The 20000-nt window shown below is 40.6% G+C and overlaps 34 non-coding genes across 34 annotated transcripts; all 34 read left to right on the plus strand.

Annotated features, from left to right (window-relative positions):
- The first annotated feature begins 409 nt into the window (after positions 1-409).
- On the plus strand, positions 410-528 carry LOC127999986 (5S ribosomal RNA). The gene has a single exon (XR_008172788.1). It is a non-coding gene; the product is annotated as a 5S ribosomal RNA (ribosomal RNA).
- Positions 529-1023: 495 nt separating this feature from the next.
- LOC127996688 (5S ribosomal RNA) lies at positions 1024-1142 on the plus strand. The gene has a single exon (XR_008169583.1). It is a non-coding gene; the product is annotated as a 5S ribosomal RNA (ribosomal RNA).
- Positions 1143-1641: 499 nt separating this feature from the next.
- Positions 1642-1760, plus strand: LOC127994649 (5S ribosomal RNA). Its single transcript, XR_008167625.1, has one exon. It is a non-coding gene; the product is annotated as a 5S ribosomal RNA (ribosomal RNA).
- A 221-nt stretch (positions 1761-1981) lies between these two features.
- LOC128002695 (5S ribosomal RNA) lies at positions 1982-2100 on the plus strand. The gene has a single exon (XR_008175438.1). It is a non-coding gene; the product is annotated as a 5S ribosomal RNA (ribosomal RNA).
- A 494-nt stretch (positions 2101-2594) lies between these two features.
- LOC128003552 (5S ribosomal RNA) lies at positions 2595-2713 on the plus strand. The gene has a single exon (XR_008176275.1). It is a non-coding gene; the product is annotated as a 5S ribosomal RNA (ribosomal RNA).
- Positions 2714-3073: 360 nt separating this feature from the next.
- LOC127998792 (5S ribosomal RNA) lies at positions 3074-3192 on the plus strand. The gene has a single exon (XR_008171621.1). It is a non-coding gene; the product is annotated as a 5S ribosomal RNA (ribosomal RNA).
- A 509-nt stretch (positions 3193-3701) lies between these two features.
- Positions 3702-3820, plus strand: LOC127994910 (5S ribosomal RNA). Its single transcript, XR_008167876.1, has one exon. It is a non-coding gene; the product is annotated as a 5S ribosomal RNA (ribosomal RNA).
- A 639-nt stretch (positions 3821-4459) lies between these two features.
- LOC127996700 (5S ribosomal RNA) lies at positions 4460-4578 on the plus strand. The gene has a single exon (XR_008169594.1). It is a non-coding gene; the product is annotated as a 5S ribosomal RNA (ribosomal RNA).
- A 2805-nt stretch (positions 4579-7383) lies between these two features.
- LOC127994650 (5S ribosomal RNA) lies at positions 7384-7502 on the plus strand. Its single transcript, XR_008167626.1, has one exon. It is a non-coding gene; the product is annotated as a 5S ribosomal RNA (ribosomal RNA).
- An 84-nt stretch (positions 7503-7586) lies between these two features.
- On the plus strand, positions 7587-7705 carry LOC128002696 (5S ribosomal RNA). Its single transcript, XR_008175439.1, has one exon. It is a non-coding gene; the product is annotated as a 5S ribosomal RNA (ribosomal RNA).
- A 511-nt stretch (positions 7706-8216) lies between these two features.
- LOC127999238 (5S ribosomal RNA) lies at positions 8217-8335 on the plus strand. Its single transcript, XR_008172058.1, has one exon. It is a non-coding gene; the product is annotated as a 5S ribosomal RNA (ribosomal RNA).
- A 221-nt stretch (positions 8336-8556) lies between these two features.
- Positions 8557-8675, plus strand: LOC127994831 (5S ribosomal RNA). The gene has a single exon (XR_008167801.1). It is a non-coding gene; the product is annotated as a 5S ribosomal RNA (ribosomal RNA).
- Positions 8676-9042: 367 nt separating this feature from the next.
- LOC127994449 (5S ribosomal RNA) lies at positions 9043-9161 on the plus strand. Its single transcript, XR_008167436.1, has one exon. It is a non-coding gene; the product is annotated as a 5S ribosomal RNA (ribosomal RNA).
- A 500-nt stretch (positions 9162-9661) lies between these two features.
- On the plus strand, positions 9662-9780 carry LOC127994651 (5S ribosomal RNA). Its single transcript, XR_008167627.1, has one exon. It is a non-coding gene; the product is annotated as a 5S ribosomal RNA (ribosomal RNA).
- A 357-nt stretch (positions 9781-10137) lies between these two features.
- LOC127995579 (5S ribosomal RNA) lies at positions 10138-10256 on the plus strand. Its single transcript, XR_008168521.1, has one exon. It is a non-coding gene; the product is annotated as a 5S ribosomal RNA (ribosomal RNA).
- Positions 10257-10765: 509 nt separating this feature from the next.
- On the plus strand, positions 10766-10884 carry LOC127998015 (5S ribosomal RNA). Its single transcript, XR_008170868.1, has one exon. It is a non-coding gene; the product is annotated as a 5S ribosomal RNA (ribosomal RNA).
- Positions 10885-11386: 502 nt separating this feature from the next.
- LOC127994653 (5S ribosomal RNA) lies at positions 11387-11505 on the plus strand. The gene has a single exon (XR_008167629.1). It is a non-coding gene; the product is annotated as a 5S ribosomal RNA (ribosomal RNA).
- A 221-nt stretch (positions 11506-11726) lies between these two features.
- Positions 11727-11845, plus strand: LOC127995464 (5S ribosomal RNA). Its single transcript, XR_008168411.1, has one exon. It is a non-coding gene; the product is annotated as a 5S ribosomal RNA (ribosomal RNA).
- Positions 11846-12202: 357 nt separating this feature from the next.
- LOC127988919 (5S ribosomal RNA) lies at positions 12203-12321 on the plus strand. Its single transcript, XR_008162073.1, has one exon. It is a non-coding gene; the product is annotated as a 5S ribosomal RNA (ribosomal RNA).
- Positions 12322-12822: 501 nt separating this feature from the next.
- On the plus strand, positions 12823-12941 carry LOC127995335 (5S ribosomal RNA). Its single transcript, XR_008168288.1, has one exon. It is a non-coding gene; the product is annotated as a 5S ribosomal RNA (ribosomal RNA).
- A 367-nt stretch (positions 12942-13308) lies between these two features.
- On the plus strand, positions 13309-13427 carry LOC127999264 (5S ribosomal RNA). Its single transcript, XR_008172084.1, has one exon. It is a non-coding gene; the product is annotated as a 5S ribosomal RNA (ribosomal RNA).
- Positions 13428-13648: 221 nt separating this feature from the next.
- On the plus strand, positions 13649-13767 carry LOC127995465 (5S ribosomal RNA). Its single transcript, XR_008168412.1, has one exon. It is a non-coding gene; the product is annotated as a 5S ribosomal RNA (ribosomal RNA).
- A 512-nt stretch (positions 13768-14279) lies between these two features.
- On the plus strand, positions 14280-14398 carry LOC127988920 (5S ribosomal RNA). The gene has a single exon (XR_008162074.1). It is a non-coding gene; the product is annotated as a 5S ribosomal RNA (ribosomal RNA).
- Positions 14399-14763: 365 nt separating this feature from the next.
- LOC127999265 (5S ribosomal RNA) lies at positions 14764-14882 on the plus strand. The gene has a single exon (XR_008172085.1). It is a non-coding gene; the product is annotated as a 5S ribosomal RNA (ribosomal RNA).
- A 221-nt stretch (positions 14883-15103) lies between these two features.
- On the plus strand, positions 15104-15222 carry LOC127995466 (5S ribosomal RNA). Its single transcript, XR_008168413.1, has one exon. It is a non-coding gene; the product is annotated as a 5S ribosomal RNA (ribosomal RNA).
- Positions 15223-15733: 511 nt separating this feature from the next.
- LOC127996666 (5S ribosomal RNA) lies at positions 15734-15852 on the plus strand. The gene has a single exon (XR_008169562.1). It is a non-coding gene; the product is annotated as a 5S ribosomal RNA (ribosomal RNA).
- A 366-nt stretch (positions 15853-16218) lies between these two features.
- LOC127999266 (5S ribosomal RNA) lies at positions 16219-16337 on the plus strand. The gene has a single exon (XR_008172086.1). It is a non-coding gene; the product is annotated as a 5S ribosomal RNA (ribosomal RNA).
- Positions 16338-16558: 221 nt separating this feature from the next.
- Positions 16559-16677, plus strand: LOC127995467 (5S ribosomal RNA). The gene has a single exon (XR_008168414.1). It is a non-coding gene; the product is annotated as a 5S ribosomal RNA (ribosomal RNA).
- A 511-nt stretch (positions 16678-17188) lies between these two features.
- Positions 17189-17307, plus strand: LOC128002856 (5S ribosomal RNA). The gene has a single exon (XR_008175592.1). It is a non-coding gene; the product is annotated as a 5S ribosomal RNA (ribosomal RNA).
- A 366-nt stretch (positions 17308-17673) lies between these two features.
- On the plus strand, positions 17674-17792 carry LOC127999267 (5S ribosomal RNA). Its single transcript, XR_008172087.1, has one exon. It is a non-coding gene; the product is annotated as a 5S ribosomal RNA (ribosomal RNA).
- Positions 17793-18013: 221 nt separating this feature from the next.
- Positions 18014-18132, plus strand: LOC127995468 (5S ribosomal RNA). Its single transcript, XR_008168415.1, has one exon. It is a non-coding gene; the product is annotated as a 5S ribosomal RNA (ribosomal RNA).
- A 511-nt stretch (positions 18133-18643) lies between these two features.
- On the plus strand, positions 18644-18762 carry LOC127996667 (5S ribosomal RNA). The gene has a single exon (XR_008169563.1). It is a non-coding gene; the product is annotated as a 5S ribosomal RNA (ribosomal RNA).
- Positions 18763-19128: 366 nt separating this feature from the next.
- On the plus strand, positions 19129-19247 carry LOC128000181 (5S ribosomal RNA). Its single transcript, XR_008172973.1, has one exon. It is a non-coding gene; the product is annotated as a 5S ribosomal RNA (ribosomal RNA).
- Positions 19248-19749: 502 nt separating this feature from the next.
- Positions 19750-19868, plus strand: LOC127994654 (5S ribosomal RNA). Its single transcript, XR_008167630.1, has one exon. It is a non-coding gene; the product is annotated as a 5S ribosomal RNA (ribosomal RNA).
- Positions 19869-20000: the final 132 nt, after the last annotated feature.

The raw sequence follows: 20000 nt of genomic DNA on the forward strand, positions 1-20000 counted from the left end.
TGGTTAGTACATAAATGGGAGACTGCCTGGGAATACCAGGTGCTGTAAGCTTTTTGGACATTTTTCACTTAGTATATAATAATTTTGCCAAAAAATAGAGTCAATGCCCAATCTCTGAATATTTGCAGGTTTGGGCCTGGTTAGTACATGGATGGGAGACTGCCTGGGAATACCAGGTGCTTTAATCTTTTTGGACATTTTTCACTTAGTATATAATAATTTTGCCAAAAAATAGAGTCAATGCCCGATCTCTGAATCTTAGCAGGTTTAGGTCTGGTTAGTACTTTTATGAGAGACTGCCTAGGAATACCAGGTGCTTTAAGCTTTTGGGTTTTCTTTCCTACTTATATAATGTACTGGCGATAAGATTGGCTGTTTTTTAAATAGCCCTCTCTTTGCAGCAGACTACGCTTACGGCATTACCAACCTGGCTATGCCCGATCTCGTCTGATCTCGGAAGCTAAGCAGGTTTGGGCCTGGTTAGTACTTGGATGGGAGACCGCCTGGGAATACCAGGTGCTGTAAGCTTTTTGGACATTTTTCACTTAGTAAATAATAATTTTGCCAAAAAATAGAGTCAATGCCCGATCTCTGAATATTTGCAGGTTTGGGCCTGGTTAGTACATGGATGGGAGACTGCCTGGGAATACCAGGTGCTGTAAGCTTTTTGGACATTTTTCACTTAGTATATAATAATTTTGCCAAAAAATAGAGTCAATGCCCGATCACTGAATATTTGCAGGTTTGGGCCTGGTTAGTACATGGATGGGAGACTGCCTGGGAATACCAGGTGCTTTAATCTTTTTGGACATTTTTCACTTAGTATATAATAATTTTGCCAAAAAATAGAGTCAATGCCCGATCTCTGAATCTTAGCAGGTTTAGGTCTGGTTAGTACTTTTATGAGAGACTGCCTAGGAATACCAGGTGCTTTAAGCTTTTGGGTTTTCTTTCCTACTTATATAATGTACTGGCGATAAGATTGGCTGTTCTTTAAATAGCCCTCTCTTTGCAGCAGACTACGCTTACGGCCATACCAACCTGGCTATGCCCGATCTCGTCTGATCTCGGAAGCTAAGCAGGTTTGGGCCTGGTTAGTACTTGGATGGGAGACCGCCTGGGAATACCAGGTGCTGTAAGCTTTTTGGACATTTTTCACTTAGTATATAATAATTTTGCCAAAAAATAGAGTCAATGCCCGATCTCTGAATATTTGCAGGTTTGGGCCTGGTTAGTACATGGATGGGAGAATGCCTGGGAATACCAGGTGCTGTAAGCTTTTTGGACATTTTTCACTTAGTATATAATAATTTTGCCAAAAAATAGTCAATGCCCGATCACTGAATATTTGCCGGTTTGGGCCTGGTTAGTACATGGATGGGAGACTGCCTGGGAATACCAGGTGCTTTAATCTTTTTGGAAAATTTCACGAATTATATAATAATCTTTCATAAAAAAAAAAAAAAGAGTCAATGCCCGATCTCTGAATCTTAGCAGGTTTAGGTCTGGTTAGTACTTTTATGAGAGACTGCCTAGGAATACCAGGTGCTTTAAGCTTTTGGGTTTTTTTTCCTACTTATATAATGTACTGGCGATAAGATTGGCTGTTCTTTAAATAGCCCTCTCTTTGCAGCAGACTTCGCTTACGGCCATACCAACCTGGCTATGCCCGATCTCGTCTGATCTCGGAAGCTAAGCAGGTTTGGGCCTGGTTAGTACTTGAATGGGAGACCGCCTGGGAATACCAGGTGCTGTAAGCTTTTTGGACATTTTTCACTTAGTATATAATAATTATGCCAAAAAATAGAGTCAATGCCCGATCTCTGAATATTAGCAGGTTTGGGCCTGGTTAGTACATGGATGGGAGACTGCCTGGGAATACCAGGTGCTTTAAGCTTTTGGGTTTTCTTTCCTACTTATATAATGTACTGGCGATAAGATTGGCTGATCTTTAAATAGCCCTCTCTTTGCAGCAGACTTCGCTTACGGCCATACCAACCTGGCTATGCCCGATCTCATCTGATCTCGGAAGCTAAGCAGTTTTGGGCCTGGTTAATACTTGGATGGGAGACCGCCTGGGAATACCAGGTGCTGTAAGCTTTTTGGAAATTTTTCACTTAGTATATAATAATTTTGCCAAAAAATAGAGTCAATGCCGATCTCTGAATATTAGCAGGTTTGGGCCTGGTTAGTACATGGATGGGAGACTGCCTGGGAATACCAGGTGCTGTAAGCTTTTTGGACATTTTTCACTCAGTATATAATAATTTTGCCAAAAAATAGAGTCAATGCCCGATCTCTGAATTTTTGCAGGTTTGGGCCTGGTTAGTACATGGATGGGAGACTGCCTGGGAATACCAGGTGCTTTAATCTTTTTGGACATTTTTCACTTAGTATATAATAATTTTGCCAAAAAATAGAGTCAATGCCCGATCTCTGAATCTTAGCAGGTTTAGGTCTGGTTAGTACTTTTATGAGAGACTGCCTAGGAATACCAGGTGCTTTAAGCTTTTGGGTTTTCTTTCCTACTTATATAATGTACTGGCGATAAGATTGGCTGTTCTTTAAATAGCCCTCTCTTTGCAGCAGACTACGCTTACGGCCATACCAACCTGGCTATGCCCGATCTCGTCTGATCTCGGAAGCTAAGCAGGTTTGTGCCTGGTTAGTACTTGGATGGGAGACCGCCTGGGAATACCAGGTGCTGTAAACTTTTTGGACATTTTTCACTTAGTATATAATAATTTTGCCAAAAAATAGAGTCAATGCCCGATCTCTGAATATTTGCAGGTTTGGGCCTGGTTAGTACATGGATGGGATACTGCCTGGGAATACCAGGTGCTGTAAGCTTTTTGGACATTTTTCACTTAGTATATAATAATTTTGCCCCTAAAAATAGAGTCAATGCCCGATCTCTGAATATTAGCAGGTTTGGGCCTGGTTAGTACATGGATGGGAGACTGCCTGGGAATAACAGGGGCTTTAAGCTTTTGGGTTTTCTTTCCTACTTATATAATGTACTGGCGATAAGATTGGCTGATCTTTAAATAGCCCTCTCTTTGCAGCAGACTTCGCTTATGGCCATACCAACCTGGCTATGCCCGATCTCATCTGATCTCGGAAGCTAAGCAGGTTTGGGCCTGGTTAATACTTGGATGGGAGACCGCCTGGGAATACCAGGTGCTGTAAGCTTTTTGGAAATTTTTCACTTAGTATATAATAATTTTGCCAAAAAATAGAGTCAATGCCGATCTCTGAATATTAGCAGGTTTGGGCCTGGTTAGTACATGGATGGGAGACTGCCTGGGAATACTAGGTGCTGTAAGCTTTTTGGACATTTTTCACTTAGTATATAATAATTTTGCCAAAAAATAGAGTCAATGCCCGATCTCTGAATATTTGCAGGTTTGGGCCTGGTTAGTACATGGATGGGAGACTGCCTGGGAATACCAGGTGCTTTAATCTTTTTGGAAAATTTCACGAATTATATAATAATCTTTCATTAAAAAAAAAGAAAAAAAAAAAAGAGTCAATGCCCGATCTCTGAATCTTAGCAGGTTTAGGTCTGGTTAGTACTTTGATGAGAGACTGCCTAGGAATACCAGGTGCTTTAAGCTTTTGGGTTTTCTTTCCTACTTATATAATGTACTGGCGATAAGATTGGCTGGTCTTTAAATAGCCCTCTCTTTGCAGCAGACTTCGCTTACGGCCATACCAACCTGGCTATGCCCGATCTCGTCTGATCTCGGAAGCTAAGCAGGTTTGGGCCTGGTTAGTACTTGGATGGGAAACCACCTGGGAACACCAGGTGCTGTAAGCTTTTTTGACATTTTTCACTTTGTATGTAATAATTTTGCCAAAAAATAGAGTCAATGCCTGATCTCTGAACATTAGCAGGTTTGGGCCTGCTTAGTACATGGATGGGAGACTGCCTGGGAATACCAGGTGCTTTATTCTTTTTGGAAAATTTCACGAATTATATAATAATCTTTCATTAAAAAAAAAAAATAGAGTCAATGCCCGATCTCTGAATATTTGCAGGTTTGGGCCTGGTTAGTACATGGATGGGAGACTGCCTGGGAATACCAGGTGCTGTAAGCTTTTTGGACATTTTTCACTTAGTATATAATAATTTTGCCAAAAAATAGAGTCAATGCCCGATCACTGAATATTTGCAGGTTTGGGCCTGGTTAGTACATGGATGGGAGACTGCCTGGGAATACCAGGTGCTTTAATCTTTTTGGACATTTTTCACTTAGTATATAATAATTTTGCCAAAAAATAGAGTCAATGCCCGATCTCTGAATCTTAGCAGGTTTAGGTCTGGTTAGTACTTTTATGAGAGACTGCCTAGGAATACCAGGTGCTTTAAGCTTTTGGGTTTTCTTTCCTACTTATATAATGTACTGGTGATAAGATTGGCTGTTCTTTAAATAGCCCTCTCTTTGCAGCAGACTACGCTTACGGCCATACCAACCTGGCTATGCCCGATCTCGTCTGATCTCGGAAGCTAAGCAGGTTTGGGCCTGGTTAGTACTTGGATGGGAGACCGCCTGGGAATACCAGGTGCTGTAAGCTTTTTGGACATTTTTCACTTAGTATATAATAATTTTGCCAAAAAATAGAGTCAATGCCCGATCTCTGAATATTTGCAGGTTTGGGCCTGGTTAGTACATGGATGGGAGACTGCCTGTGAATACCAGGTGCTGTAAGCTTTTTGGACATTTTTCACTTAGTATATAATCATTTTGCCAAAAAATAGTCAATGCCCGATCACTGAATATTTGCCGGTTTGGGCCTGGTTAGTACATGGATGGGAGACTGCCTGGGAATACCAGGTGCTTTAATCTTTTTGGAAAATTTCACGAATTATATAATAATCTTTCATAAAAAAAAAAAAAAAAGAGTCAATGCCCGATCTCTGAATCTTAGCAGGTTTAGGTCTGGTTAGTACTTTTATGAGAGACTGCCTAGGAATCAGAACACACAGAAGTGGTGTGCACATCACATGAACCCAAATTTGGGCCAGGAGAGGGATGCTTTACTTGATCTTGGCAAAGATAATACGGTGATAGTGCGTCCTGCAGATAAGGGTGGCGCGATTGTACTTCAACGTGCTTCGGATTATGAACAAGAGATTCGTATACAATTGAATGACCATATTTTTTATCAATCTTTACCTGCTGATCCTACCAATAAATTTAAAACCTGCATTGACTCCAAGTTGTTATCCCATTTTGAGAATGGGGAGTTTAGCAAAAATGAATATAATTTCCTTAAGGTAGACTTTCCAATAATACCCATTATATATACTCTGCCTAAGGTTCACAAAGGATTAGACACCCCTTTAAAAGGCCGTCCAATAGTGAGTGGCATTGGTAGTCTTACTGAAAACATCTCCTCTTATGTGGATTATTTTATAAAACCTTTTGTACCAATGTTGTCTTCCTATGTCAGAGACTCTATGGATTTTATTGAATCACTATTTTGTGTTGATTTTGCTATAGATGATGTGCTCTTGGCCACCTTTGATGTTCAGAGCTTATACACAAATATTCCTCACATTGATGGTTTAGGTGCTTTAGAACAATTTCTAACAAAAAGACCTGCAGATGAAAAACCCAGCACAGCATGTTTATTGGACTTAGCGAACATTGTCTTAACTAAGAACTTTTTTCGTTTTCAGGACGATTTTTATTTACAAATCAAAGGTACTGCAATGGGTAGTAAAATGGCACCAAACTATGCTTGCTTGTATATGGGAATTTTTGAAAATGATTTTATTTTGAATGAGTCAAATTTCTTTTTTCCTAAGATTTTGTTCTACAAACGGTATATTGATGACATTTTTATGATTACCAAGGCTACACCTGCAGAGATGATGTTATTTCTAAATTATCTTAATTCAAGGAATGAGCATGTGAATTTTACTATGGAATATGACTCTGTTAGCATTAGTTTTCTTGATGTTAGAGTATACAAATGTGACGGCAAACTTCATACCGATCTATATCGTAAACCTACGGATCGAAATACCATTTTGAGAGGGGATAGTTTCCATCCTAGACCTTTAGTTAAGAGCTTGCCTATCAGTCAGTTTAAACGTGTGCGTAGAGTGTGCAGCACGGATGAATCTTACACTTACCAATCTAATCAGTTAACTAAAAGATTTCTGAATCGTGGTTACCGTATGGAATGGATAGAAAATGCCAAACAGAAGTTGAATGATACATCTCAAATGCAGTGTTTACAAAACAAAAGTAACAACAAAACGCAGGCCTTCAATGCTCCCATTTGCACAACGAAGTACTCATCTTTGGGTGCGGAGTTTCGTAGAATTTTAAAAAAACACTGGCATATTATTTCTAGTGATCCTAGTTTGTCTGGTGTTTTTAAAAACAGTCCTAAATTAGTTTTTAAACGTCAAAATAACTTCCGTGATTGGTTGGTAAAATCTGAATATCCTGCACGAATGAAAGGTATTCCATCTCTTCCTCCAGGTAACTACAGGTGTGGCAATTGTGCTCAGTGCGCTTTCACACACAAATGTAATTCTTTTAGTAATCCACGCACTGGTCGCGACATTCCGATACGAGGCACTATCACATGTGCTTCAACCCATGTTATTTATTTAATTCGCTGCCCGTGTGGTCTTGCCTATGTGGGTAAAACATCCAGACAATTACGTATTCGTATTTGTGAACATCGCAGTAACATCAGGACCGGTGATATGCGCAGTCCCATTGCGTCTCATTTTAGGCAAATGGGTCATAATGTCAGTGTGTTAAAGTACATCGGTATAGAAAAGGTAACTAAACCATCAAGAGGTGGAGACTATGAGAAGAAATTATTACAGAGAGAATGTTTTTGGATTTATTCTCTAAATACTTTGTCACCATTAGGGTTGAATGAGGATTTTGATATCAAGCCATTTCTATAAATATTTTCATATGTTTGTTTTTTTTTTTCAAGTTATTTGATGCTGCATTTTGAGTGTTTGTTATATGATTTTCAAGTTATTTGATGTTGTTTTTGGAGTGTTTGTCATATGATTTGTTTCTGTCACATGATTTGTTTCTGTCACATGACTTCTAAGTGAGGAATTCTAATTAAGGTGAGCACCTGTTATGTATTTAAAGGTGTTCCTCACTTATTGAGATTGTGCCTGATGAAGACCTGAGGGTCGAAACGTTGCCTTGTACATAATTAAATACACTTTTGTATGGAGCAGTATTTTTCAGTGTGCAGACTGCATTTTTGTATTTATAGACTGCCTAGGAATACCAGGTGCTTTAAGCTTTTGGGTTTTCTTTCCTACTTATATAATGTACTGGCGATAAGATTGGCTGTTCTTTAAATAGCCCTCTCTTTGCAGCAGACTTCGCTTACGGCCATACCAACCTGGCTATGCCCGATCTCGTCTGATCTCGGAAGCTAAGCAGGTTTGGGCCTGGTTAGTACTTGAATGGGAGACCGCCTGGGAATACCAGGTGCTGTAAGCTTTTGGGTTTTCTTTCCTACTTATATAATGTACTGGCGATAAGATTGGCTGATCTTTAAATAGCCCTCTCTTTGCAGCAGACTTCGCTTACGGCCATACCAACCTGGCTATGCCCGATCTCATCTGATCTCGGAAGCTAAGCAGTTTTGGGCCTGGTTAATACTTGGATGGGAGACCGCCTGGGAATACCAGGTGCTGTAAGCTTTTTGGACATTTTTCACTTAGTATATAATAATTTTGCCAAAAAATAGAGTCAATGCCGATCTCTGAATATTAGCAGGTTTGGGCCTGGTTAGTACATGGATGGGAGACTGCCTGGGAATACCAGGTGCTGTAAGCTTTTTGGACATTTTTCACTTAGTATATAATAATTTTGCCAAAAAATAGAGTCAATGCTCGATCACTGAATATTTGCAGGTTTGAGCCTGGTTAGTACATGGATGGGAGACTGCCTGGGAATACCAGGTGCTTTAATCTTTTTGGAAAATTTCACGAATTATATAATAATCTTTCATAAAAAAAATAAAAATAAAAAAAAAGAGTCAGTGCCCGATCTCTGAATCTTAGCAGGTTTAGGTCTGGTTTAGTACTTTGATGAGAGACTGCCTAGGAATACCAGGTGCTTTAAGCTTTTGGGCTTTCTTTCCTACTTATATAATGTACTGGCAATAAGATTGGCTGCTCTTTAAATAGCCCTCTCTTTGCAGCAGACTTCGCTTACGGCCATACCAACCTGGCTATGCCCGATCTCGTCTGATCTCGTAAGCTAAGCAGGTTTGGGCCTGGTTAGTACTTGGATGGGAGACCGCCTGGGAATACCAGGTGCTGTAAGCTTTTTGGACATTTTTCACTTAGTTTATAATAATTTTGCCAAAAAATAGAGTCAATGCCCGATCTCTGAATCTTAGCAGGTTTAGGTCTAGTTAGTACTTTTATGAGAGACTGCCTAGGAATACCAGGTGCATTAAGCTTTTGGGTTTTCTTTCCTACTTATATAATGTACTGGCGATAAGATTGGCTGTTCTTTAAATAGCCCTCTCTTTGCAGCAGACTTCGCTTACGGCCATACCAACCTGGCTATGCCCGATCTCGTCTGATCTCGGAAGCTAAGCAGGTTTGGGCCTGGTTAGTACTTGGATGGGAAACCGCCTGGGAATACCAGGTGCTGTAAGCTTTTTGGACATTTTTCACTTTGTATGTAATAATTTTGCCAAAAAATAGAGTCAATGCCTGATCTCTGAACATTAGCAGGTTTGGGCCTGCTTAGTACATGGATGGGAGACTGCCTGGGAATACCAGGTGCTTTAATCTTTTTGGAAAATTTCACGAATTATATAATAATCTTTCATTAAAAAAAAAAAAAAAAGAGTCAATGCCCGATCTCTGAATCTTAGCAGGTTTAGGTCTGGTTAGTACTTTTATGAGAGACTGCCTAGGAATACCAGGTGCTTTAAGCTTTTGGGTTTTCTTTCTTACTTATATAATGTACTGGCGATAAGATTGGCTGTTCTTTAAATAGCCCTCTGTTTGCAGCAGACTTCGCTTATGGCCATACCAACCTGGCTATGCCCGATCTCGTCTGATCTCGGAAGCTAAGCAGGTTTGGGCCTGGTTAGTACTTGGATGGGAGACCGCCTGGGAATACCAGGTGCTGTAAGCTTTTTGGACATTTTTCACTTAGTATATAATAATTTTGCCAAAAAATAGAGTCAATGCCCGATCTCTGAATATTTGCAGGTTTGGGCCTGGTTAGTACATGGATGGGAGACTGCCTGGGAATACCAGGTGCTGTAAGCTTTTTGGACATTTTTCACTTAGTATATAATAATTTTGCCAAAAAATAGAGTCAATGCCCGATCACTGAATATTTGCAGGTTTGGGCCTGGTTAGTACATGGATGGGAGACTGCCTGGGAATACCAGGTGCTTTAATCTTTTTGGAAAATTTCACGAATTATATAATAATCTTTCATAAAAAAAAAAAAAGAGTCAATGCCCGATCTCTGAATCCTAGCAGGTTTAGGTCTGGTTAGTACTTTTATGAGAGACTGCCTAGGAATACCAGGTGCTTTAAGCTTTTGGGTTTTCTTTCCTACTTATATAATGTACTGGCGATAAGATTGGCTGTTCTTTAAATAGCCCTCTCTTTGCAGCAGACTTCGCTTACGGCCATACCAACCTGGCTATGCCCGATCTCGTCTGATCTCGGAAGCTAAGCAGGTTTGGGCCTGGTTAGTACTTGAATGGGAGACCGCCTGGGAATACCAGGTGCTGTAAGCTTTTTGGACATTTTTCACTTAGTATATAATAATTTTGCCAAAAAATAGAGTCAATGCCGATCTCTGAATATTAGCAGGTTTGGGCCTGGTTAGTACATGGATGGGAGACTGCCTGGGAATACCAGGTGCTGTAAGCTTTTTGGACATTTTTCACTTAGTATATAATAATTTTGCCAAAAAATAGAGTCAATGCCCGATCTCTGAATATTAGCAGGTTTAGGTCTGGTTAGTACTTTTATGAGAGACTGCCTAGGAATACCAGGTGCTTTAAGCTTTTGGGTTTTCTTTCCTACTTATATAATGTACTGGCGATAAGATTGGCTGATCTTTAAATAGCCCTCTCTTTGCAGCAGACTTCGCTTACGGCCATACCAACCTGGCTATTCCCGATCTCATCTGATCTCGGAAGCTAAGCAGGTTTGGGCCTGGTTAATACTTGGATGGGAGACCGCCTGGGAATACCAGGTGCTGTAAGCTTTTTGGAAATTTTTCACTTAGTATATAATAATTTTGCCAAAAAATAGAGTCAATGCCGATCTCTGAATATTAGCAGGTTTGGGCCTGGTTAGTACATGGATGGGAGACTGCCTGGGAATACTAGGTGCTGTAAGCTTTTTGGACATTTTTCACTTAGTATATAATAATTTTGCCAAAAAATAGAGTCAATGCCCGATCTCTGAATATTTGCAGGTTTGGGCCTGGTTAGTACATGGATGGGAGACTGCCTGGGAATACCAGGTGCTTTAATCTTTTTGGAAAATTTCACGAATTATATAATAATCTTTCATTAAAAAAAAAGAAAAAAAAAAAAGAGTCAATGCCCGATCTCTGAATCTTAGCAGGTTTAGGTCTGGTTAGTACTTTGATGAGAGACTGCCTAGGAATACCAGGTGCTTTAAGCTTTTGGGTTTTCTTTCCTACTTATATAATGTACTGGCGATAAGATTGGCTGGTCTTTAAATAGCCCTCTCTTTGCAGCAGACTTCGCTTACGGCCATACCAACCTGGCTATGCCCGATCTCGTCTGATCTCGGAAGCTAAGCAGGTTTGGTCCTGGTTAGTACTTGGATGGGAGACCGCCTGGGAATACCAGGTGCTGTAAGCTTTTTGGACATTTTTCACTTAGTATATAATAATTTTGCCAAAAAATAGAGTCAATGCCCGATCTCTGAATATTTGCAGGTTTGGGCCTGGTTAGTACATGGATGGGAGACTGCCTGGGAATACCAGGTGCTGTAAGCTTTTTGGACATTTTTCACTTAGTATATAATAATTTTGCCAAAAAATAGAGTCAATGCCCGATCACTGAATATTTGCAGGTTTGGGCCTGGTTAGTACATGGATGGGAGACTGCCTGGGAATACCAGGTGCTTTAATCTTTTTGGAAAATTTCACGAATTATATAATAATCTTTCATAAAAAAAAAAAAAAAGAGTCAATGCCCGATCTCTGAATCTTAGCAGGTTTAGGTCTGGTTAGTACTTTTATGAGAGACTGCCTAGGAATACCAGGTGCTTTAAGCTTTTGGGTTTTCTTTCCTACTTATATAATGTACTGGCGATAAGATTGGCTGTTCTTTAAATAGCCCTCTCTTTGCAGCAGACTTCGCTTACGGCCATACCAACCTGGCTATGCCCGATCTCGTCTGATCTCGGAAGCTAAGCAGGTTTGGGCCTGGTTAGTACTTGAATGGGAGACCGCCTGGGAATACCAGGTGCTGTAAGCTTTTTGGACATTTTTCACTTAGTATATAATAATTTTGCCAAAAAATAGAGTCAATGCCCGATCTCTGAATATTAGCAGGTTTGGGCCTGGTTAGTACATGGATGGGAGACTGCCTGGGAATACCAGGTGCTTTAAGCTTTTGGGTTTTCTTTCCTACTTATATAATGTACTGGCGATAAGATTGGCTGATCTTTAAATAGCCCTCTCTTTGCAGCAGACTTTGCTTACGGCCATACCAACCTGGCTATGCCCGATCTCATCTGATCTCGGAAGCTAAGCAGGTTTGGGCCTGGTTAATACTTGGATGGGAGACCGCCTGGGAATACCAGGTGCTGTAAGCTTTTTGGAAATTTTTCACTTAGTATATAATAATTTTGCCAAAAAATAGAGTCAATGCCGATCTCTGAATATTAGCAGGTTTGGGCCTGGTTAGTAAATGGATGGGAGACTGCCTGGGAATACCAGGTGCTGTAAGCTTTTTGGACATTTTTCACTTAGTATATAATAATTTTGCCAAAAAATAGAGTCAATGCCCGATCTCTGAATATTAGCAGGTTTAGGTCTGGTTAGTACTTTTATGAGAGACTGCCTAGGAATACCAGGTGCTTTAAGCTTTTGGGTTTTCTTTCCTACTTATATAATGTACTGGCGATAAGATTGGCTGTTCTTTAAATAGCCCTCTCTTTGCAGCAGACTTCGCTTACGGCCATACCAACCTGGCTATGCCCGATCTCGTTTGATCTCGGAAGCTAAGCAGGTTTGGGCCTGGTTAGTACTTGGATGGGAGACCGCCTGGGAATACCAGGTGCTGTAAGCTTTTTGGACATTTTTCACTTAGTATATAATAATTTTGCCAAAAAATAGAGTCAATGCCCGATCTCTGAATATTAGCAGGTTTGGGCCTGGTTAGTACATGGATGGGAGACTGCCTGGGAATACCAGGTGCTGTAAGCTTTTTGGACATTTTTCACTTAGTATATAATAATTTTGCCAAAAAATAGAGTCAATGCCCGATCTCTGAATATTTGCAGGTTTGGGCCTGGTTAGTACATGGATGGGAGACTGCCTGGGAATACCAGGTGCTTTAATCTTTTTGGAAAATTTCACGAATTATATAATAATCTTTCATTAAAAAAAAAAAAAGAGTCAATGCCCGATCTCTGAATCTTAGCAGGTTTAGGTCTGGTTAGTACTTTTATGAGAGACTGCCTAGGAATACCAGGTGCTTTAAGCTTTTGGGTTTTCTTTCTTACTTATATAATGTACTGGCGATAAGATTGGCTGTTCTTTAAATAGCCCTCTCTTTGCAGCAGACTTCGCTTACGGCCATACCAACCTGGCTATGCCCGATCTCGTCTGATCTCGGAAGCTAAGCAGGTTTGGGCCTGGTTAGTACTTGGATGGGAGGCCGCCTGGGAATACCAGGTGCTGTAAGCTTTTTGGACATTTTTCACTTAGTATATAATAATTTTGCCAAAAAATAGAGTCAATGCCCGATCACTGAATATTTGCAGGTTTGGGCCTGGTTAGTACATGGATGGGAGACTGCCTGGGAATACCAGGTGCTTTAATCTTTTTGGAAAATTTCACGAATTAAATAATAATCTTTCATAAAAAAAAAAAAAAAAAGAGTCAATGCCCGATCTCTGAATCTTAGCAGGTTTAGGTCTGGTTAGTACTTTTATGAGAGACTGCCTAGGAATACCAGGTGCTTTAAGCTTTTGGTTTTTCTTTCCTACTTATATAATGTACTGGCGATAAGATTGGCTGTTCTTTAAATAGCCCTCTCTTTGCAGCAGACTTCGCTTACGGCCATACCAACCTGGCTATGCCCGATCTCGTCTGATCTCGGAAGCTAAGCAGGTTTGGGCCTGGTTAGTACTTGAATGGGAGACTGCCTGGGAATACCAGGTGCTGTAAGCTTTTTGGACATTTTTCACTTAGTATATAATAATTTTGCCAAAAAATAGAGTCAATGCCCGATCTCTGAATATTAGCAGGTTTGGGCCTGGTTAGTACATGGATGGGAGACTGCCTGGGAATACCAGGTGCTTTAAGCTTTTGGGTTTTCTTTCCTACTTATATAATGTACTGGCGATAAGATTGGCTGATCTTTAAATAGCCCTCTCTTTGCAGCAGACTTCGCTTACGGCCATACCAACCTGGCTATGCCCGATCTCATCTGATCTCGGAAGCTAAGCAGGTTTGGGCCTGGTTAATACTTGGATGGGAGACCGCCTGGGAATACCAGGTGCTGTAAGCTTTTTGGAAATTTTTCACTTAGTATATAATAATTTTGCCAAAAAATAGAGTCAATGCCGATCTCTGAATATTAGCAGGTTTGGGCCTGGTTAGTACATGGATGGGAGACTGCCTGGGAATACCAGGTGCTGTAAGCTTTTTGGACATTTTTCACTTAGTATATAATAATTTTGCCAAAAAATAGAGTCAATGCCCGATCTCTGAATATTTGCAGGTTTGGGCCTGGTTAGTACATGGATGGGAGACTGCCTGGGAATACCAGGTGCTTTAATCTTTTTTGGAAAATTTCACGAATTATATAATAATCTTTCATTAAAAAAAAAGAATAAAAAAAAAAAGAGTCAATGCCCGATCTCTGAATCTTAGCAGGTTTAGGTCTGGTAAGTACTTTGATGAGAGACTGCCTAGGAATACCAGGTGCTTTAAGCTTTTGGGTTTTCTTTCCTACTTATATAATGTACTGGCGATAAGATTGGCTGGTCTTTAAATAGCCCTCTCTTTGCAGCAGACTTCGCTTACGGCCATACCAACCTGGCTATGCCCGATCTCGTTTGATCTCGGAAGCTAAGCAGGTTTGGGCCTGGTTAGTACTTGGATGGGAGACCGCCTGGGAATACCAGGTGCTGTAAGCTTTTTGGACATTTTTCACTTAGTATATAATAATTTTGCCAAAAAATAGAGTCAATGCCCGATCTCTGAATATTAGCAGGTTTGGGCCTGGTTAGTACATGGATGGGAGACTGCCTGGGAATACCAGGTGCTTTAATCTTTTTGGAAAATTTCACGAATTATATAATAATCTTTCATAAAAAAAAAAAAAAAGAGTCAATGCCCGATCTCTGAATCTTAGCAGGTTTAGGTCTGGTTAGTACTTTTATGAGAGACTGCCTAGGAATACCAGGTGCTTTAAGCTTTTGGGTTTTCTTTCCTACTTATATAATGTACTGGCGATAAGATTGGCTGTTCTTTAAATAGCCCTCTCTTTGCAGCAGACTTCGCTTACGGCCATACCAACCTGGCTATGCCCGATCTCGTCTGATCTCGGAAGCTAAGCAGGTTTGGGCCTGGTTAGTACTTGAATGGGAGACTGCCTGGGAATACCAGGTGCTGTAAGCTTTTTGGACATTTTTCACTTAGTATATAATAATTTTGCCAAAAAATAGAGTCAATGCCCGATCTCTGAATATTAGCAGGTTTGGGCCTGGTTAGTACATGGATGGGAGACTGCCTGGGAATACCAGGTGCTTTCAGCTTTTGGGTTTTCTTTCCTACTTATATAATGTACTGGCGATAAGATTGGCTGATCTTTAAATAGCCCTCTCTTTGCAGCAGACTTCGCTTACGGCCATACCAACCTGGCTATGCCCGATCTCATCTGATCTCGGAAGCTAAGCAGGTTTGGGCCTGGTTAATACTTGGATGGGAGACCGCCTGGGAATACCAGGTGCTGTAAGCTTTTTGGAAATTTTTCACTTAGTATATAATAATTTTGCCAAAAAATAGAGTCAATGCCGATCTCTGAATATTAGCAGGTTTGGGCCTGGTTAGTACATGGATGGGAGACTGCCTGGGAATACCAGGTGCTGTAAGCTTTTTGGACATTTTTCACTTAGTATATAATAATTTTGCCAAAAAATAGAGTCAATGCCCGATCTCTGAATATTTGCAGGTTTGGGCCTGGTTAGTACATGGATGGGAGACTGCCTGGGAATACCAGGTGCTTTAATCTTTTTGGAAAATTTCACGAATTATATAATAATCTTTCATTAAAAAAAAAGAAAAAAAAAAAAAAGAGTCAATGCCCGATCTCTGAATCTTAGCAGGTTTAGGTCTGGTTAGTACTTTGATGAGAGACTGCCTAGGAATACCAGGTGCTTTAAGCTTTTGGGTTTTCTTTCCTACTTATATAATGTACTGGCGATAAGATTGGCTGGTCTTTAAATAGCCCTCTCTTTGCAGCAGACTTCGCTTACGGCCATACCAACCTGGCTATGCCCGATCTCGTTTGATCTCGGAAGCTAAGCAGGTTTGGGCCTGGTTAGTACTTGGATGGGAAACCACCTGGGAACACCAGGTGCTGTAAGCTTTTTGGACATTTTTCACTTAGTATATAATAATTTTGCCAAAAAATAGAGTCAATGCCCGATCTCTGAATATTAGCAGGTTTGGGCCTGGTTAGTACATGGATGGGAGACTGCCTGGGAATACCAGGTGCTTTAATCTTTTTGGAAAATTTCACGAATTATATAATAATCTTTCATTAAAAAAAAAAAAAAAGAGTCAATGCCCGATCTCTGAATCTTAGCAGGTTTAGGTCTGGTTAGTACTTTTATGAGAGACTGCCTAGGAATACCAGGTGCTTTAAGCTTTTGGGTTTTCTTTCCTACTTATATAATGTACTGGCGATAAGATTGGCTGTTCTTTAAATAGCCCTCTCTTTGCAGCAGACTTCGCTTACGGCCATACCAACCTGGCTATGCCCGATCTCGTCTGATCTCGGAAGCTAAGCAGGTTTGGGCCTGGTTAGTACTTGAATGGGAGACTGCCTGGGAATACCAGGTGCTGTAAGCTTTTTGGACATTTTTCACTTAGTATATAATAATTTTGCCAAAAAATAGAGTCAATGCCCGATCTCTGAATATTAGCAGGTTTGGGCCTGGTTAGTACATGGATGGGAGACTGCCTGGGAATACCAGGTGCTTTCAGCTTTTGGGTTTTCTTTCCTACTTATATAATGTACTGGCGATAAGATTGGCTGATCTTTAAATAGCCCTCTCTTTGCAGCAGACTTCGCTTACGGCCATACCAACCTGGCTATGCCCGATCTCATCTGATCTCGGAAGCTAAGCAGGTTTGGGCCTGGTTAATACTTGGATGGGAGACCGCCTGGGAATACCAGGTGCTGTAAGCTTTTTGGAAATTTTTCACTTAGTATATAATAATTTTGCCAAAAAATAGAGTCAATGCCGATCTCTGAATATTAGCAGGTTTGGGCCTGGTTAGTACATGGATGGGAGACTGCCTGGGAATACCAGGTGCTGTAAGCTTTTTGGACATTTTTCACTTAGTATATAATAATTTTGCCAAAAAATAGAGTCAATGCCCGATCTCTGAATATTTGCAGGTTTGGGCCTGGTTAGTACATGGATGGGAGACTGCCTGGGAATACCAGGTGCTTTAATCTTTTTGGAAAATTTCACGAATTATATAATAATCTTTCATTAAAAAAAAAGAAAAAAAAAAAAAAGAGTCAATGCCCGATCTCTGAATCTTAGCAGGTTTAGGTCTGGTTAGTACTTTGATGAGAGACTGCCTAGGAATACCAGGTGCTTTAAGCTTTTGGGTTTTCTTTCCTACTTATATAATGTACTGGCGATAAGATTGGCTGGTCTTTAAATAGCCCTCTCTTTGCAGCAGACTTCGCTTACGGCCATACCAACCTGGCTATGCCCGATCTCGTTTGATCTCGGAAGCTAAGCAGGTTTGGGCCTGGTTAGTACTTGGATGGGAAACCACCTGGGAACACCAGGTGCGGTAAGCTTTTTGGACATTTTTCACTTAGTATATAATAATTTTGCCAAAAAATAGAGTCAATGCCCGATCTCTGAATATTAGCAGGTTTGGGCCTGGTTAGTACATGGATGGGAGACTGCCTGGGAATACCAGGTGCTTTAATCTTTTTGGAAAATTTCACGAATTATATAATAATCTTTCATTAAAAAAAAAAAAAAAGAGTCAATGCCCGATCTCTGAATCTTAGCAGGTTTAGGTCTGGTTAGTACTTTTATGAGAGACTGCCTAGGAATACCAGGTGCTTTAAGCTTTTGGGTTTTCTTTCCTACTTATATAATGTACTGGCGATAAGATTGGCTGTTCTTTAAATAGCCCTCTCTTTGCAGCAGACTTCGCTTACGGCCATACCAACCTGGCTATGCCCGATCTCGTCTGATCTCGGAAGCTAAGCAGGTTTGGGCCTGGTTAGTACTTGAATGGGAGACTGCCTGGGAATACCAGGTGCTGTAAGCTTTTTGGACATTTTTCACTTAGTATATAATAATTTTGCCAAAAAATAGAGTCAATGCCCGATCTCTGAATATTAGCAGGTTTGGGCCTGGTTAGTACATGGATGGGAGACTGCCTGGGAATACCAGGTGCTTTCAGCTTTTGGGTTTTCTTTCCTACTTATATAATGTACTGGCGATAAGATTGGCTGATCTTTAAATAGCCCTCTCTTTGCAGCAGACTTCGCTTACGGCCATACCAACCTGGCTATGCCCGATCTCATCTGATCTCGGAAGCTAAGCAGGTTTGGGCCTGGTTAATACTTGGATGGGAGACCGCCTGGGAATACCAGGTGCTGTAAGCTTTTTGGAAATTTTTCACTTAGTATATAATAATTTTGCCAAAAAATAGAGTCAATGCCGATCTCTGAATATTAGCAGGTTTGGGCCTGGTTAGTACATGGATGGGAGACTGCCTGGGAATACCAGGTGCTGTAAGCTTTTTGGACATTTTTCACTTAGTATATAATAATTTTGCCAAAAAATAGAGTCAATGCCCGATCTCTGAATATTTGCAGGTTTGGGCCTGGTTAGTACATGGATGGGAGACTGCCTGGGAATACCAGGTGCTTTAATCTTTTTGGAAAATTTCACGAATTATATAATAATCTTTCATTAAAAAAAAAGAAAAAAAAAAAAAAGAGTCAATGCCCGATCTCTGAATCTTAGCAGGTTTAGGTCTGGTTAGTACTTTGATGAGAGACTGCCTAGGAATACCAGGTGCTTTAAGCTTTTGGGTTTTCTTTCCTACTTATATAATGTACTGGCGATAAGATTGGCTGGTCTTTAAATAGCCCTCTCTTTGCAGCAGACTTCGCTTACGGCCATACCAACCTGGCTATGCCCGATCTCGTTTGATCTCGGAAGCTAAGCAGGTTTGGGCCTGGTTAGTACTTGGATGGGAAACCACCTGGGAACACCAGGTGCTGTAAGCTTTTTGGACATTTTTCACTTTGTATGTAATAATTTTGCCAAAAAATAGAGTCAATGCCTGATCTCTGAACATTAGCAGGTTTGGGCCTGCTTAGTACATGGATGGGAGACTGCCTGGGAATACCAGGTGCTTTATTCTTTTTGGAAAATTTCACGAATTATATAATAATCTTTCATTAAAAAAAAAAAAAAAGAGTCAATGCCCGATCTCTGAATCTTAGCAGGTTTAGGTCTGGTTAGTACTTTTATGAGAGACTGCCTAGGAATACCAGGTGCTTTAAGCTTTTGGGTTTTCTTTCTTACTTATATAATGTACTGGCGATAAGATTGGCTGTTCTTTAAATAGCCCTCTCTTTGCAGCAGACTTCGCTTATGGCCATACCAACCTGGCTATGCCCGATCTCGTCTGATCTCGGAAGCTAAGCAGGTTTGGTCCTGGTTAGTACTTGGATGGGAGACCGCCTGGGAATACCAGGTGCTGTAAGCTTTTTGGACATTTTTCACTTAGTATATAATAATTTTGCCAAAAAATAGAGTCAATGCCCGATCTCTGAATATTTGCAGGTTTGGGCCTGGTTAGTACATGGATGGAAGACTGCCTGGGAATACCAGGTGCTGTAAGCTTTTTGGACATTTTTCACTTAGTATATAATAATTTTGCCAAAAAATAGAGTCAATGCCCGATCACTGAATATTTGCAGGTTTGGGCCTGGTTAGTACATGGATGGGAGACTGCCTGGGAATACCAGGTGCTTTAATCTTTTTGGAAAATTTCACGAATTATATAATAATCTTTCATAAAAAAAAAAAAAAAGAGTCAATGCCCGATCTCTGAATCTTAGCAGGTTTAGGTCTGGTTAGTACTTTTATGAGAGACTGCCTAGGAATACCAGGTGCTTTAAGCTTTTGGGTTTTCTTTCCTACTTATATAATGTACTGGCGATAAGATTGGCTGTTCTTTAAATAGCCCTCTCTTTGCAGCAGACTTCGCTTACGGCCATACCAACCTGGCTATGCCCGATCTCGTCTGATCTCGGAAGCTAAGCAGGTTTGGGCCTGGTTAGTACTTGAATGGGAGACCGCCTGGGAATACCAGGTGCTGTAAGCTTTTTGGACATTTTTCACTTAGTATATAATAATTTTGCCAAAAAATAGAGTCAATGCCCGATCTCTGAATATTAGCAGGTTTGGGCCTGGTTAGTACATGGATGGGAGACTGCCTGGGAATACCAGGTGCTTT

Source organism: Carassius gibelio, chromosome B22, assembly GCF_023724105.1.
Source record: "Carassius gibelio isolate Cgi1373 ecotype wild population from Czech Republic chromosome B22, carGib1.2-hapl.c, whole genome shotgun sequence".
Classification (NCBI taxonomy): domain Eukaryota; kingdom Metazoa; phylum Chordata; class Actinopteri; order Cypriniformes; family Cyprinidae; genus Carassius; species Carassius gibelio.